A 6000-nucleotide genomic window follows, 5' to 3' on the forward strand; every position below is an offset into this window, starting at 1 on the left:
TCCGCGTGCATTTAGATAGAATTCGGCCTAATCAACGCTAACGTGGCAGTTCACATGAAAAAACATATGCAACATGGCAATATTCTTAACACAATGACCATATTGAACGGAATTTTGCAAATTTGGAGATTAGATTCGATAAAAGAAAGTTTGGGACCACTTCGAATATTAAAAAGCAATTCACATCCCATGCATATCATCGTCATTCATTTAATCTACTTTAACAAGGAGACGGAATGGTAATTTTGAAATCGGTGCTTGGTCGCCGCTTTTGCTTGCTTAAGATTGAGATGAGAAGTTAGATTCTTTTCACTGCGTGGTTGACAGATTGACCTAAGCGATCAACCAGAATCTAGTATCTTTCTAATCGATCTGTAATACAAATATATGTAGCTATACCAAAAGAGATTTTGGAAAAATACCAAAAAAGCTTGGGAATATGAAATCTCGGGCAAGGAAGGGAGGAGAGAGAGATGCAAGCTCGTCACCAACTCTTGTCTAGATCTTGACGAGGGTTACTGGCCCTCGCTGTCATCATCATAGCCATTGTGAATTTGTGGGCCGCGACCTCTCACTAGGCCTCCGCCACCATTGCTTGATGTCAAAATAGGGGATGCAACCGGTGTGAGAGACATAACCTAATGGAGGGAGCAAAATTTTCAAAGTACTCAAGTTGAAAGTTTGACTAATATTTGTTATCATTACGTGTAAGGAAGCACACCACAATATAAATCAAAATACAAAGGAAAAGGTGTAGGAAAACGTACTTTTGATTTTGACCGAATGAAAATGACTAAAGAGCCATCATTGGAATAAGCTTAGTGAAATTTACAAAGTTCATTTTGTGAAGTTTCATCTTGTTCAAAGACACCAACAAATAATTATGTCATTAGTGTGGATGATCATAAAATATATCTTATCTCATCATTTATTGCAAATATAATAAATAAAATACTTTTTCACAAATAATGAAGATGGTTATACAAGAAAAAAATGGCCAGATCATTCCTTGTGTTATTTTTAGTAATTGACGCTTTGGACCTATTGCGATAAAGTTGCATGGTGGTCAAGGGGGAGATGACCCTCTTGCACCTTCCTGGCTCCGTGACTAGTTGCAACCACATCTCTCCCTCTCTCAATCTCAAAACAAAGCGAGGCATGAAGGCCATCACTTGAGATCGGGCGACCTACCAAGCTTGACAAAGATTTTGACCCTCATTGTAGTCGGGACAATGGCTTGGTCGTCATCCTCTCTCTTTCTCTCTCTTTCCTTGCCTCCCCCTCCAAATTTCCTTTTCTTTGCCTTTTTATAGCTTTTTCCACGTCTTCATATTTGGTCCTCTTTTTTTTTTTGTGCATAAACATATTTGGTCTTTAGTTGGTACAAACTCACGATTCACATTGACATTTCTATCTTTTTATATATCCCCATGGTCAACTCAAATAAACAAAATTCAGGGACCATATTAACTCTCCACAAAAGTTCAGAAACAAATGGTATCTTTACTCCCCATGAGCAATTCGATGGCAAACAACTTGAAGTATTGGTGATATTAAGCTTCTTTTATTCATTATTCACGAAACTTGTGTTTCTGTGGTTAAATTTATGGTTTTGGGATTCCTGGCTAAACAGTACCTCAAGCAAGGAACCAGACAAAAGATCCCTGCCCGGGTTGCATTGACCGGTCCATTTACGGGCCACCCGGTTTACCAGCTTCAGTTATAGCCTGGCAAACACAAATCGGCCAAGAAGCCCATGCACAAGCCTCCTAAAAACCCGAGTCCCATACAAACCCCGATCACAATAGAATTAGAAAGTGCACAGGTGAAGTCGGAAGTGAATTTACAGGGATTGATCAGTTCATATTAGGTTAGTTCCTGTCTTGAAACCTGAAACTGATATGGAACCGGAAGCCGACCCACCTGACCAGGTCAATTTAGGAACCAGTTGTGATGGTTTATAAGTTAACCTTTTCCATCCACTTAATGGCATTTTAGTAATCAAGCTTGGTAGCTACGTGAATTAGGTGAGATGGGAGAGCCATTTGGAAGACTTGTTTCAGCGGCAAAGGAAATGGCAAACCCTTTCAGTGGTAAAGCAAAGTGCACCACGTTGCTTTATATTACGGACTCGATTTGCCCATCTCTCTCTTGTTTTGGGAACGTGGTTTGCAATTACCCTCAAATCCAAGATCAACTTGAACATAAGTAAAGTCAGTCAAGGACGCTAATTAGGCATATTTACTCGAGGTGGTTCGTCCGTGAATAAGCGAGTGAACGGTGATGCGACAGATTATAGAATAGACGGCTCATAAAAATTGAATCTCAATGATGAAAAAGTTGGGAGACTAGTGTCCGTTTAGGATTCAAACAATTATCTTAATCTCGACGATGGTCGGCCGAATCAACTCGCCAACATAGAGCAGCACCCATAAAAACGAGATTACAAATTGCCAATCTTAAGTGTCTCCAATCATCTTTACTTTTTAAGAGAAAAAGAATTAGTTTTAAAAAAAAAAAAGGACATGTCAGTCCAGTCCTGTTCAAGTTGTTCAGTTCCGCACCTAGAATAGAGAGCCAAGCTGGTTATTGACAGTTCCCAATTACAGAAAATGGGACCTCCTAGCACCATTCGGTTCCCGAGTTGAAACCAGACTGATGGTTACCCCTATTAGGGGCCAAAAATGAACTCCTTCATATTTAGTTGAAACTTTAAATAAGCTTTCTGATGAGTATGCTTGAGTCATGTAATTTCGCAGCTAATATATGCAAGCCTTCTAACTCGTTGTAGACTATGTCGGGGTGCACAAAGCTTTTGATTGGAACTTGAATAATTTTCTTTCCACAACGACGGCCGTTAATGATTGGCCTGATTTGGACTGTAGAGCCACTTCATTGGAATCAAAAAGCTCGGGCCGGCCCCTGTTGGGCCGGGCTTTGTTGTTTCCAAAAGCCCACGCAATGACCCACCAAGGTGCTTTCTCACAATTGGGTTGTCAAAGAAAAACAAAACCCAAAAAAAAAGATGATAGATTTTGTGCTATGATTCGTGGAAAGGATCTAAACATGAAGAGGCTACAACCATTTTTTTCTCAGAAATACTTCTAGCAATATCATGATATGGATTTTCGTTATTCGAGAATTTATTTTGGTGGGTATGACTCGGTCAAAAGAGCATTTAATAAATTAGATATAGGATTGTAACGAAGTCTTCAAAGTATGAAAGAATTAGGTCTATTCGGAAAGTCAAATACACATCAACCTCATGAGATAAGTAAGATCAAAGCGATAAACCGGTGGCTCGAATATATATTATAGAACACGAGACATTATCACTCGAGTAACTAATTGGTTTAGAAAATTGCTAAATTATAGTTATTCCATCAAGGAGTAATTATTAGGTAATTTTGTTCAACTCACTAAAATGAAAGTGCATTATTAGATCCAATCATATACGATTTTTAATCTTTCCAAATTTTTTTAACACGCTCAATGATCACTCGAGAGAGGCTAAAACGAGATGCCGAAAGATGGGAAACCATCTAAAGTTAACCGAAAAATTTTATTAACATGTTGAGATTTAATTTAAAACTTTGAAAATGTAAATAAGCAAATGATTTTCTTGAAATACGTTATTTCTTAAATTTCAAAGTATCTCCACTACTTTTGGCAGCTTTAAAGACAGTCGACCAATTAAAAAAACTCGGATTAAAACTCATATATGGGACGTACCCCTGTTTTTCCAATTCGCTTGTTGCTGATGTGCTCAGAACTTAAGGGTTGACATAATCTAACTTAAAAAAGAAAATAATTTCAGAAAATTTGAATCCTTGAAATAACATTTCAGCTGCCATAAATGAAGTTGAATATGATTGATGTATACAATTTTGCGCTGACAAATTAACCAAAAGGAAGTAATAAATTCATGAATTCCACTACAAATTGATCATATCAACCAATACATTGGTCAAAAATAAATAAATAAACCTATAATAGGAGAAATCACAGCTTAGAGCTTACACTAAGATTGTTTGGTTTCCCTAGATTTCACATGAGAAAACCCAGGCAGAACACTTGCACGTAATCAAGTCTTGATTTCACCTTTGCCTACAGCAGAAACTTCAACAGTTGAAGATGGATACGTGAGTACCTCATCTCTCTGACATACAAATTCAAAAACTAACACTTACCTACGATTCCAAAGCAGAAGCAGAGTGTGTAGTCCTATATCAAATGATTTCAGATATTTATTCCCCAAAAGTTTTCAGCTCAACTTTCAAAGACTGAGCCAAAATGGCCGCAAAAGATCGCACGACGCTCATTCAGCAGGTTTTCATTCAACTGAAGATGGGGAGAAGGCGGTGATTGTGGCTACGAGTGGCCTCTCGGTTGAAGAGGAAAAGGAGACGGATTGATGGGAATTTTGTGAAAGTTTGATCGGATGAGGCTAGGCCAGAAGTTACAGTGTGGATTTGTGTTGGAATTGCATTATATATCCAAAATAACACAAATATTACTGTTACTTACTTAAAGAACAATATTAAACGCACTAAGACTGACCTTCAAAATATAAGACCTACTTATTTTAGGGTAAATCAATTGTGATGACTGAATTATATAGCGCATTTTTGCAATCGATCATTAAATTTTCATTTCAATTGCGGAATGAACTTCAGAATTTGTAAGTATTCAAAACCCGACCAAATTATGGCCGATCCATGGATGCATCTAGAAATTTTTCTTAGTGGGGGCAAACTTCAATAAGTGATGATTATTTTAGTAAATAAACCAATGCCCTCGAGAGTAAAACTATGTGATGAAATTACCGTTGTGTCGGTAAAAATATGTGACAAAATTACCGTTGTGTCTGTTTGGCTTTTTTATGGCAACTAGATTTTTCATGACTCTAAAATCGCTTATTGAGCTTCACCAATTTGCGGGGGTAAATTGAAATGAAAATAGTCATTATGGACTCAATTAAAGAAATCTTTAGAAAATCCAATGGGGATAAAAAAGGATTTAGATACTTATGATCACTTTAGCTTCCTCCCGATCGGGTTACGCCTTGAGAACCTCCTCTCGTAACACAAGGGCCATGTAACCCTCTCTTTTTTAAAAAAATTTGCTTTTGGATTTTTTCTTAATTGAGACCCATATGGCATCGTGTCGTCGTAATGGCATCTCCAATCAGATATATAAGACACCACGTCAATAATGCATAGAAAAATTGTTCAAAAAGTCTTCATAATGCATTGATTGGATAGGGGGAAAAATAATGTTAGTGCATCAGGCAATTGAAATCAAAGTTTATTAACTTGATTGTACAAAAGACTACATGATGGGAAAATCTCATTTGCATGCCAATTTGTTTATACCTAGCACTTTTTTTCATACCACTAGCATTACACAACTCTAGGGTATTTCACATATAGTAGAAGAGATTATTACATTGTAGATGGATTCCATATAGAATGTGAAGCTAGCTTAGCATGGAAAATATTGAGACAAACTACTGAAATTATTTGAGGAAATGCAAAAACTTATGTTCCGAGGTTTCCTCAAGTCGAGATTTAGAGAAAAGCATTAACCGAAGGACTGATCAGGAATGGCTAGTAAGTCACCCTTGCACCACAACTAAATCCAGAAGTAACTATAGGATAGGATGCCAAAAAACAGAGGAAAACGGAACCATTGTTTGACCAAGCTTAACTCTGCACAACTCTTGTTCGCTGTGGCAATTTCTCACGACGTTTTCAGTTCAATCTTCGCTCGTTTCCAAGTGGTCTCGGATTCACGATTGGAAACAAGGAAAAAAGGAAAAAAAAAATTCTGACATGAACTCCATTGATGAGCAAAATGACAAGAGCATTAAACATCGCTCGAGGCCACCAGATTGAAGCCTCTGTCAAAACACGTAAGAATCCACAATACGAAAAACGTGATTTAAACCGGAAGAAGGAAAAAAAAAATTATCACCGAAAGTTTCTAAAGACAGCGAGG

Source organism: Eucalyptus grandis, chromosome 2 (assembly GCF_016545825.1).
Source record: "Eucalyptus grandis isolate ANBG69807.140 chromosome 2, ASM1654582v1, whole genome shotgun sequence".
Lineage (NCBI taxonomy): Eukaryota > Viridiplantae > Streptophyta > Magnoliopsida > Myrtales > Myrtaceae > Eucalyptus > Eucalyptus grandis.